This window comes from Stegostoma tigrinum, chromosome 39, assembly GCF_030684315.1.
Source record: "Stegostoma tigrinum isolate sSteTig4 chromosome 39, sSteTig4.hap1, whole genome shotgun sequence".
In the NCBI taxonomy this organism is placed as follows: Eukaryota; Metazoa; Chordata; class Chondrichthyes; order Orectolobiformes; family Stegostomatidae; genus Stegostoma; species Stegostoma tigrinum.
The window spans coordinates 21844657-21856392 of NC_081392.1; the positions used below are offsets into that span (position 1 = coordinate 21844657).

Consider the following 11736-nt stretch of genomic DNA (forward strand, 5'->3'; position numbering starts at 1 on the left):
TGGTGAAGTCGCACTTGCAATGATATTAGGTAAGGAGTTACCAAATGATCGTGAAGGATTAGTGATGTTTTCCAAAAGAACAATTTAAATGTTTTCACATTTTTGATTCAATCCAATGATCAGACATATTACACAAAGTTGTTTGATACCAGGCCCTTATTAGGACAAGTGACCCAAAACTGGCCAAAGAAGTAGGTTTCAAGGAATATCCTGAACAAACAAGGGGACTTTGAAAAGCAGGGATGTTTAGGGAGTAAATTCAACAGCTTATGGCCTTGGAAACTGAAAACATGCAAAAGGTGGGAGAGTTAAAACCAAAAATCTACTGGAGGTTGGAAGTCAGGGAGAACAAACGTCTTGAAGGAAAAAGCAAAAGAACAGTAGATGCTTGAAAGTAGTAACACAAGCAGAAATTGATGAAAAACTCAGCTTATCTGGCAGTGCTTGTGGAGAAAGAGCAGCATTATTGTTTTGTGTCCAGTGACCCTTCTTCAGATATATCTCAGAGGGGTTTGCAGCTGAAGGGACTATCAAACGAAGGAGGTGTGAGGACAAAATTTCAAAATAAGGATATGAATTTCAATACCTTGGTGCTTTGCCACTCAGAAAATGTGTGTGTTAATGAGCACAGGATGACAAAACTCGAAGATGTTGAAATGGGTGAAAGTAAACACACGGGCAGCAGATTTTTCGATCATTTCAAGATTTTAGGGAAGTAGAATTAAGAAGCCGGCCGGGAGTGTGTTTGAGGAGTTAAGTCGAGAGGTAACAAAGGAATGGATGAGAGTTTCAGCAGCAAATGAACTGAGATGCTGTTGAGGTTGAAATTGTATGTGGTCTTTGTGATAATGGGTGTGGGGGTGAGTAATGTGGTTGGAAGCTCATCTTGGGGTGAAATATTGCACCATGACTGTGACCAGTGTGTTACCTGCCAGTTATCAGGGGCAGGGATGGAGTCAGTGGTGAGGGTGTAGAATTTTGCTACCAGCCTGGGTTGACATTTATCATTGTCTATTTAAATGTGATCTATACCCCTTTTCAAACAGGAACGGATTTGGCAGCAGAATTAATTTCTGAACCAACTGTCAGGTTTATTGAGACTGTGTGGAGTTTATCTGTTATGAAGTAAACTACAGTGGCAAACTTAGACAGCTATTGACAGTTCAACTTGGATTATACTGCTTATATCAATAACTAGCAGTGAAACAACTTATTGGAGATTTTGCAGCCTCGGTCTTCAAACTTTTTCTTGTTCTGGGCTTTTATCTTCTGATTCTCGTGGCATTCCATTGCACAGACCATTCTTGAGAATCTTTTTTATGCTTGTTCTTTTTTGATTAACCTCCCTTTCTGCCCAATCACAGTTCACATGAACACTCATCTCACTTAACCACGTGATGTTCTTCATGTTCATAACTATTCTCTTTCCATCTTACCTGAGGACTGCTAGACCTGGATTTATTACCCTTATTTCACCGCCATTTCTCTATTCGCTGACAGAGCGGTATCAAGAGTATCTTTAGCTTTGAGCTGCCGGAAGGCTTTTCAATCGCGACTCATTAAAAAAAACAAAAGAACTAGGATGTTGTAAATCAGGAACAAAAACAAAGTTGCTGGAAAAGCACAGCAGGTCTGGCAGCATCTATGAAGGTAAAAAGACAGAGTTAACGTTTCGGGTGCAGTGCCCCTTCCTCAGAGCGACTTAGTAAAACCCCAGGATCGCTAATGTAACAATCTTTCTCATCCAGTTCTCAGGCTCATTTGCCTCAAAATGCAACATTGCGACGACGATCGTTAGCTTCTCACAATGCCAACACGAAGCACTGCGCATGTTCCAGCTGACAATGGCGTCTGGGTGAGTGATGTCAGTGCGGGACCAATAGGAGCACAGGTGTGCCGTGCATGACCGGGCGGATGTCGCCCAATCGGAATGAAGAGAGGGCGGGAATCAGTGAAAACCACGTGATCATCCACGAGAGCGGTGCAGGGTCGCTGAGATAATAGGAACTGTAGATGCTGGAGAATTCGCGATAACAAGGTGTAGAGCTGGATAAATGCAGCAGGTCAAGCAGTATCAGAGGAGCAGGAAAGCCGAACTTTCGGGCCTAGGTCCTTCGCTGAGACCAAGATTTTTGCAATTCAGGTAAGAGCAGGACACGGTAAAGAAGGTAAAACGGCAGAAAGCGGGAGGGGAGTGATATTCGTATGGGTTTGGAAGTTTTACAAACGCTTAGTGCGCGTCGGAAAACACACACTTGAAACTCCCAGACTTACGTTGGCAGAAAACAAATCAATGCCTTAGATGGTGATAGGCTTGTATGACCGTCACCATCTTTATTGGGGGCAATGATCCGCGGGGCGCATGCGCGGCAGCTTTGAAAGGGTCGAGGTGAAGTTGGGCGCATGCGCAGCCGTCTCTGGTAGAAAGTGAGAGAACAACGTGTGGTGCTGGAGGAACACAGCCGGACAGGCAGCATCAGAGGAGTAGGGAAGCTGACCTTTTCGGGCCTAGACCCTTCAGAAATGGGGGAGGGGAAGGGGATTCTGAAATAGAGAAAGGGGGGGGGGGGGGAGACAGGTGTAGAGGAGACAGACAAGTTAGAGGTGGGGACTGAGCAGGTAAAGGTGAGTGTAGGTGGGGATGGAGACAGTGGATAGGTCAGTCTAGGGAGGACCAAGAAGTCAAAGGGGTGAGATGAGGTTAGCAGGTAGGAAATGGGGGTGTGGCTTGAGTTGAGAGGAGGGGATTGGTGAGAGGAAAAACAGATTAGCGAGGTGGGGATGAGCAGTTGTTTATTGCAAACTGTGTAGGTGCTCTGTAAAGTGATCCCCAAGCCTCTGCTTGGTTTCCCTGATGTAGAGGAGGCCACAATGGGTACAGTGGATGCAGTATACCACATTAGCACCTGCATTCCCCATACAGATGGCCTAAAAGCCCTATGCTATTTCCTGTCCAGCAGGTCTGACCAGTTCCCCTCCACTGACCCCCCTTATGCGCTTAGGTGAACTCGTCCTCTCCCTCAACAACTTCTCTATCAATTCTTCCCACTTCCTACAGACAAAGGGGGTGGCCATGGGTACCCACATGGTCCAAAGCTATGCCTGCCTCTTTGCTGGAACAGTCACTCTTTTGTACCTATACTGGCCCTGAGCCCCACCTCTTCCTCCGGTACACGGATGACTGTATCGGTGCTACCTCGTGCTCCCACGAGGAGCTTGAACAGTTCGTCCACTTCACCAACACCTACCACCCCAATCTCAAGATCACCTGGACCATCTCTAGCATCTCTCTCTCCTTCCTGGACCTCTGTTCCATCTTGGGCAACCATCTAGAAATCGATATCCATTTCAAGCCCACTGGCTCCCACAGCTACCTAGAATACATCTCCTCCCATCCACCGTCCTGCATCTCCTATTCCCAATTCCTTCACCTCCACCACATCTGCTCCCAGGGTTCCACTCGCATACATCTCAGATGTCCTTGATTTTCAAGGACCGTAACCCCACCTCCCCGCCCCCCACAGTGATCGAGAACGCCCTTGACCTTGTCTCCTGCCTTTTTCCACAACTCCTACCTCACACCCAATCCTTGCAATAACAACCGAAAAAGAATCCCCCTCATCCTCACATACCACTCCACCAATCTCCGGATCCAACACACATTCCTCTGACACTTCCGCCATCGACAATCCGACCCCACTGTCAAAGACATTTTTCCCTCCCCACCCTTGCCTGTTTGCCGGAGGGACCACTCTCTCTGTGATTCCCTTGTCCGTTCCACTCTCCCCTCCAGCCCTACCACACCTGGTACTCTTCCCTGCAACCGCAGGAAGTGCTACACCTGCCCCTACTCCACCTCCCTCACCCCCATCCCAGGCCCCAAGGAGACTTTCTACATAAAGCAGACGTTCACCTGCACATCTGCTAATGTGGTATACTGCATCCCCTGTACCCGTTGTGGCCTCCTCTACACTGGGGAAACCAAGCGGAGGCTTGGGGATCGCTTTGCAGAACACCTCCGCTCGGTTTGTAATAAACAACTGCACTTCCCAGTAGCGAACCATCTCAACTCCCCGTCCTATTCCTCAGACAACATGTCCATCCTGGGCCACCTGCAGGGCCGCAACGATGCTACCCAAAGGTTGCAGGAACAACAACTCACATTCTGCCCGGGAACCCTGCAGCCCAGTGGTGTCTGTGGATTTCACAAGCTTCAAAATCTCCCCTCTCCCAACTGCATCCCAAAACTAGCCCAGCTTGTCCCTGCCTCCCTAACCTGTTCTTCCCCTCTCCTATCCCCTCCTCCCACCTCAAGCTGCACCAGCATTTCCTGCCTACTAACCTCATCCCACCCCTTTTTTCCTGTCCGTCCTCGCTAGACTGACCTATCACCTCCCTTGCCTGTCTCCTCTCCACATATCATCTCTCTCCATCTTCAATCTGTCTTCCCCCCCCTCTCTCCCTATTTAGTTCAGAATCCTGTTCCCCCTCCCCCATTTCTGATGAAGGGTCTAGGCCCAAAACGTCAGCTTTCCAGCTCTGAAGATGTTGCTTGGCCTGCTGTGTTCATCCAGCTCCACACCTTGTTTAATCAGATTCTCCAGCATCTGCAGTTCCTACTATCTCTTATCCAAATGTTTGTTTCTTTTGGATTTCTTTCCCAGAGTGTGGGATATTAGCAGCTCGCACTGCTCTTACTCACTTCTGTACTCCCTGATCAACTTTCTCGGTGTCTAATCTCTTCAGTGTCTAATGATGGATATATTTGATCTCTGTAGTATTTTACTGTTATTTCCTTATACATTTTTGTAAATAAATTTTCCACTGCTGCCCACCCCCTCACCATGTGCTGCTCTCTTACCAGATTAATTTTTGAATGGTGTCTTTCAAAGTCTGGAAATATTTTCCCAGAAAGAGTGCATTTTTCTTCCACTTCAGACCACCAAATTCTACAGCATTTTTATTCTGTCATTCATTTTGCACTTCTGCAACATTTACTCTGTTTCTCCTTCCACAGATACCAGCGATCGTTGCCAAAGCCCTGTTGCCTGTGGAGAACGTGATGTTTAATTTTCATGTCCTGCTGCAGTTCGTACAATGAAGGTGCTCCCACAATGTGGTCATTTGAGAAGTTACAGATCATTCACCTAGTGATACTGAAGAGCTGATGGTGTATGTCCAAATCAACAAACAATTTGTATTTTTATCATGTTTTATAACTTCACAAAAATATTATCAAGAAACTTTTGACCTAATGCCATATTAGGTCAGGCAACCAAAAAGTTACCAAATTTGCAGGTTTTCATGACTATCTAAAGAAGGAAAGCAAACCTAAGAGGTTTATCATGGGAATTCCAGACCATGTTCCCTGGCAACTGTGGAAACAGCCTCCAGGAGTGAAGCAATGATTAAACACACTGTTGGAGTCTGGAACTAAATGAGTTGTTGAAGTTGTGTGGTGCAGGGAGATAGGGCTCATCACAGCCGGGAATTTTAAATTGTTGTTTATAAATAGGAGCCTTTGTGGGTCAGGGAGCACAGCAGTGATGGTGAACAGGTCTTGGTACAAATGAACTTGTGTGCAGCAGAATTTTAGGTATTCCTGAGGTTACAGGGATGTTGAATGTGGGAGGCCGTCACTCGGTGAATTTGGATAGTTACATCTAGAGGTAACACAGGAATAGATGAGAGGTTCAGCAGATGAGCTGAAACTGAGGTGTCGTTGTCGGGTCATTGTCACTGAAGTGGAAATAAGTGGTTTTGGTGCAGGGCTCTGCTGTTTACCCTCACCTCAGGAATTCAGCTGTTTGTGAATTTGTGGATCGAGTCTGTCATAAGATCAGGAACCGAGTGCCTGCCGTGACCCAAACTGGGTGTCACTGAGCAGGTTACTGCTGAGTAAGTGCTGCTTGATACTGCTGTTGACAACACCTTCCATCACTTTACTGATGATAGAGAGTAGACTGCTTGAGGGGAAATTGGTCGGGTTGGATTTGCTGTGTTTTTGTGCTGACCAGGCCTGGGTAATTTTCCAAATTGTCAGTAGATGCCAGTGCTGTAGCAGGACTGAAACAGTTTGGCTTGGCGGCAAGTAAGCTCTAGAGCACTAGTCATCTGTACTTTTACCAGAGTGTTGCCAGGGTCCTTAACCTTTCATCCATTTATTAATATTATTTGAAATGAATCAAATTGGATGAAAAATCACATCTCTGATGTTGGGGACCTCTGAAGATGGCTGAGATGGAGCATCCAGTTGGCACTTCTGGCTGAAGATTGCTGCAGTCTTATCTGTTGCATGGATAAGTTGGGCTCCTCTGTCAGTAAGGATGGGGATTTTTGACATGCTTCCTCCAGTGAGTTGTTTAATTGTTCATCACCATTCACGACTGTTTGGCAGAACTGCAGAGCTTACATCTGATCTATTGGTTATGGGGTGGCTTAGCTCTGACTCTTGCTGCTTATGTTATTTGGCATGCAGATAGTCCTGTTGGGTAGCTTTACCAGGTTGGCACCTTTATTATTAGGTATGCCTGGTGCTGTTCTTGGCATGCCGTCCTATACTATCCATTCAATTAGTGTGGTTCCCCTGGATCAATGGTAATGTTTGAGTGCACAATATGCTGGCCCATGAGGTTACAGATTGTGCCGGAGTAAGTTCTGCTGCTGTTGATGTCCCACAAAGCCTCATAGATGTCTGGTTTTGAGTTCCTATATCTGTTCCAAGTCTGTCCCTTTTTAGCCGAAGTTCATGACACTCAACACAATGGAGGGTATTATCAAGTTTAAGATGAGGCTTTGTCTCCGCAGGACTGTGCGCTGGTTGCTGTTATCAATTCTGTCACAGACAGAAGCATCGGCAGCTGGGAAATTTGTGACAATGAGATCTGCTATGTTTTTCCCTTCTGTTGGTTGCGTCAGCACCTGCTGCAGTCCCAGCCAGGTAGCTTTGACCAGCTTGATTGGTAATCCCGATGCTGAACTACTGATGGTAGACATTGAGTACATTTAGCATCATTCACACTCTCACTGTTTCTCCAAGTGCTATTCAACATGTAGTTTTCTTTTATTAAAATTCACTCTTCAGATGTGGAAATTGCTGGCTGGACCAGCATTTATTGCCCACCCCTAATTGCCCCAAAGGCAGTTAAGAGTCAACCACACTGCTGTGGGTTTGGAGTTGCATGTCGTGCAGACCAGGTAAGGATGGCAGATTTCCTTCCCAAAAGGACATAAGTGAACCCAGATAATCAGCAATGGTTTCATGGTCATCATTCGGCTATTAATTCCAGATCATTATTTAATTCAAATTCCACCATTTGCCATGGCAGGATTCGAACCCAGGTCCCCAGAATGTTATCTGGGTCGCTGGATTAATAATCTAGTGATAATACTGTTGCCAATTTATCAACTGAGGGAGGATGGTCCATGACATTCAGCAGGAGCCATGAGACTTCCAGGCTTCAGAGTCAATGTCAAGTACTCCCAGGTCAGCTATTCTGACCGCAGTAACACTGTGCTGCCACGTCTGTCCTGCTCCTGGGACAGGCCTTCACTAAGGACAGTGATGGTGGTGTGTGTCACTTGTCTATAAGGTAGATTCTAAGCATATGATGCTGTTTCTTGACTAGTCTTTGAGCCAACTCTCCAAAGTTTGCCACTCGCCCCGAGATATTAGTAAAGAGGAGTTTATGGAGTCGATAGGGCTGATTCTGCAGTTGTCTCTTCCTAGTGCCTTAGTAGATGCCAAGTGGGCCACCCAGCATCATTTCTTTGTTGAGACTTTACAGTCATTAGCAACTGAGTGGCTTGCTGAGGTTGACAAATTTCTTTCCCTGAAGGACACTAGATTTTTTTCTTTAACTGCCATTAGCAGTGGTTCCATGGCAACCAGTTGATTATTAATTCCAGTTTTTTTTATTGATTTCAAATTCCACCATCTGCTGAGATGGGATTCAAACCCAGACTTCTGTTGTACATTTTAATATTCTGGATAAAAGTTAATTCATCAGGTTTGTTCACTCATTTTTGAATATCTCTAACACAGGCAAACCATTGTCTGTCATCCTGTCTCCTCCATCCTCCCCTCCAACAACGAGTGAGGGAGAGACAGAAACTCCATCTCACAAAGATTGAGACAATCCAAATCGGATGCCTCTGCTGCCTCCCTTTCTTCCACGAGCCCACCAAACCAAATTGCCTTTGCACTTTGCTCGTTGTTTTAGTCCTAAACTTGCATCTTTCTCCAGTCTCGTGTAAGCCTTATCAGAGTTCGTCTTAATCCTTTGCCCTATTCTCACTAAACTACAAACATTCTAAGTCTCTCATTTCTCCTCCTCCTCCTTGCCTCTGCCCCCATGCCAGTTCAGATATTGTCACGTGTTCTGTCTGCTTCTCTTTTCTGGTTATGTCCTTCTCACCCATTCTGTTTAAAACCAATGTTTGACCTCACTGTCGTTGGAAAATCCCACTCCATCTCTCTCTTTCCTGTCTGAAATCCATGTAGTTGATGTCCCTCAAGTATCTATCCTTGGCCCATGCTGTTTCTCACCGACATACTGCCAGGAGGTGAGATCTTCCACAAGCACCATGTTGGGTTTTGCATGTATTCTACAATGTTCTCGCTCTCGCTCTGCCTCCTCCCCCCCCACCCCCCCCGCTCCACGGTTACTCAATTATACAACCGCTTGTCATGATTCCACTACTCGATTAGCTGAAATTTCTTCCAATGAAACTTTGTGATAATTAAACACATTGCCTTCAGTTGTTATTACAAATGGTTTTTTCTTACTATTGTACTGAATCCATCCTCTCGCTGGGAACTGTGATGCTGAACTGCACTCTTCTCAATATGCTCTCACATCTCCCCTCAACGTGAACATCTTACCATACATCTTCTCAATCGCATGCCAGAAATTTCAACCTCTAAAATGCTCCTTCTCTCCACCTCACTTGTAACTGAAACCCCTTACCCATGTCTGTGTTGCCTTACATTTGATGATTCCAAAAGAGAACCCTCTATTCTCTGCATTATCAAGAATCTGCTCCCACGATCTGAAATATCCCCTCGGCATTTATCCTGCCAACTCCCTTAAGAATCCTGTATTTTTCATTGGATCATCTCTCATTCTTCTAAAATCTAGTTAGTAGATTCCAAACCTGTTTAGTCTTAGCTTAAAAGATAATCCCTCCAAACCAGTGATCATCCTAGTTCATCTTCTCTGAAATACCTCCAATGAAGTGATATATTTGCTTAAGTGGACCAAAAAAGCTGCTCACATTCTTCCAGATGTGGTCTTAACAATTTGTACATTTGCCCTGAGACATGTATTCCAAACTCTTACACTGCAAACACCTTGACATAAGGGATAACATCCCTTTGCCCTTCCTGATTACCTGTTGTAACTGTGTGCATGCTTTGTATTTCCTGCACAATTATTCCTGAGTCCCTGTGTGATGCAGTTTTCCACAGTTTTTACCTTTTAAGTAACACTGTTCTTTGGTTGTCTTCTCAAGAATAAACTTCATAATTTCCTACGTTTATACTCCCTTTGCCAACTTGTCACCCATGTATCAATATCTCTCCATAAACTGTAACCTTCACGGAACTTGACTGTTATCCCTTCATGAGATACTCCCTCATTCTTCTAATCTTTTTGTTGGGAGCATTGGGCAAGACGACACATAAGTAATTGCTATCTTTTTAAGGGGCATTCTTTTGAATGACTGGGAGAAGCTTTCTGTCCATTGTTCAGAATTGAGACAACTTGTTTATCAAGCTGTGTTAGCTTTTTCCAGCCCAATGTCTCATTGATGCAGCAGCACAGAAGAAAAGGAAGTGAATCCTGCCATCTGCATCTCTCTAAATCATGGCCGTTCTTTTGCCATGTGTCAAAGACCTGCAGTTCTGGTCAGTGACTTGAAGTCCCCAAGTGGAAATGCCTAGAAACCCAAATAGATTTCTCCCTGAATCGACAACTGACCTCCAAAAAGAATGTGTAATAGAGACAATGCACAGTTATCCTTGGCCAGGATGAGGGGATGCTGTGAAATTCTACCTGGACTGACAGTGATGGATTTTATGAATTTGTGTTACAGGATATTACAAGTGGACTTTCAGGTGGGGAACTCGAGTATTGTAACACCAAACTCTGACAGAATTACTCAATTCATCAGCACCTGGATATTCGTATTGTGTTCCTGCTCATTTCCCACTTGCCGTGTAAAATTCGTCTCTTAAATCACCCCATTTTCTCAATAGATTGCCCCTAAAATTTTCAATGTGTCCTGTAACTTTTTTATGATCAGTCATGAGTCTACACTTTATCGTCCTAAAGTGTTTCTTTTGTAAACACCTCTATCAAAGGTCCCCTCAAAATCCTTTGTTACAAGCAGAGCAGTCAGTTTCCCCAAACACCTGATTTCCCCAATGACTGTTTGCTGTCTATAAGGCACTCATCTGGATTGTGTTGGAACATTTTCCACTTGCCTGCATGAGTACAGCCCCAACACTATTAGAAAAAGTGAACATCCTCCAGATGAAGCGCTCTGAGTGGTGTCCCATCCAACGCATTCAACATTCCCCTCTCCACCACCGAGGCAAAGTGGCATCTCTGTGCCAAAAGTAAAGTCACCGTAGTCCTACCTGACCATAGGGCTAGTTTAACCCGAAGATTACCACACCCCAGGCGAGGGGAGAGGTTGAGAAGGAGAGTCCATCTATAATAGATGGATATTCTCAATATGTACCAGCAACGCCCAAGTCACATGGAAGGACAATGTTTTTAAAAAAAAAACAGCCCTAACCATGCAACTAAAAACCCTCTTCCTACAAACCATTCTGTTAAAACTCCTCTGCCCCCTATCAGGGTCCCTCCCGTCCTTCAGTGTGTGGGAGATCTTTGGTTTGCACAGACTCAGCTCGTCTCTGTTCCTGTCTGTGATGTCATCATGCTGTGACAATGGCACTGAACCTCACTGTGTGTGAGGGTGGTAGGCACAGAGATCCTCATAACATTTAAGACATATTTAGATGGACACTTGTGATGCCAACGCAGACAAGTCTCTGGGCCAAGTGCTGGAAAATTAGATTAGAATAGTTAGGTTGTGGTTTTTAACTGGCACAGGCTGGATGGGCCACAGAGCCGCCTTCTGCACTGTACACCTCTGAGACTCTTCACATAGGAAGATGCCCAGCAATATTTCAAGCCATTTCAGAAAATGAGATATTAAAATGACCAATCATGAGTCATTCAATGTTTTCTGGAGAAAACATGAGGTGTAGAGATGAAGTGGTTTACCAGGAAATTCTGGAGCTTGAATCCCAGGAAATTGCAAGTGCCACCATCAAGTGGAGGAATAAAAATGGGGCATCATCATTAGGACTATATTAGAGGAAGGGACATATCATTGAGATTTGTGAGGCTGGAGAATATTAGAGACTGGAAGGGTTCTGAGACTGGAGAAGATTTCAAAAATAGGGAAAAGTGAGGTTGGAGGAGGTTACAGAAATGGTGAGGATTGTGAGGCTGGATTAGATGTCAAACAAAGGGAAGTTTGTGAGGGTAAAGACAATTAGAGCTGAGGAAGTTTATATGGGCTGGAGGAATTTAGAGACAGGAGGGTGTTGAACAAAGAAAAATTACAGCACAGGACAGGCTCTTCGGCCCTCTAAGCCTGTTCCGATCCAGATCCTCTATCCAAACCTGACCCCTATTTTCCAATGATCTGTATCCCTCT

At 45.0% G+C, this 11736-nt stretch overlaps 1 long non-coding RNA gene across 1 annotated transcript; it reads left to right on the forward strand.

The window, feature by feature from the left end:
- Positions 1 to 1963: 1963 nt before the first annotated feature.
- On the forward strand, positions 1964 to 10259 carry LOC125447775 (uncharacterized). The gene is made up of 3 exons (XR_007246604.2): positions 1964 to 2143; positions 5018 to 5172; positions 10096 to 10259. It is a non-coding gene; the product is annotated as an uncharacterized LOC125447775 (long non-coding RNA).
- The last annotated feature ends 1477 nt before the right edge of the window (positions 10260 to 11736 follow it).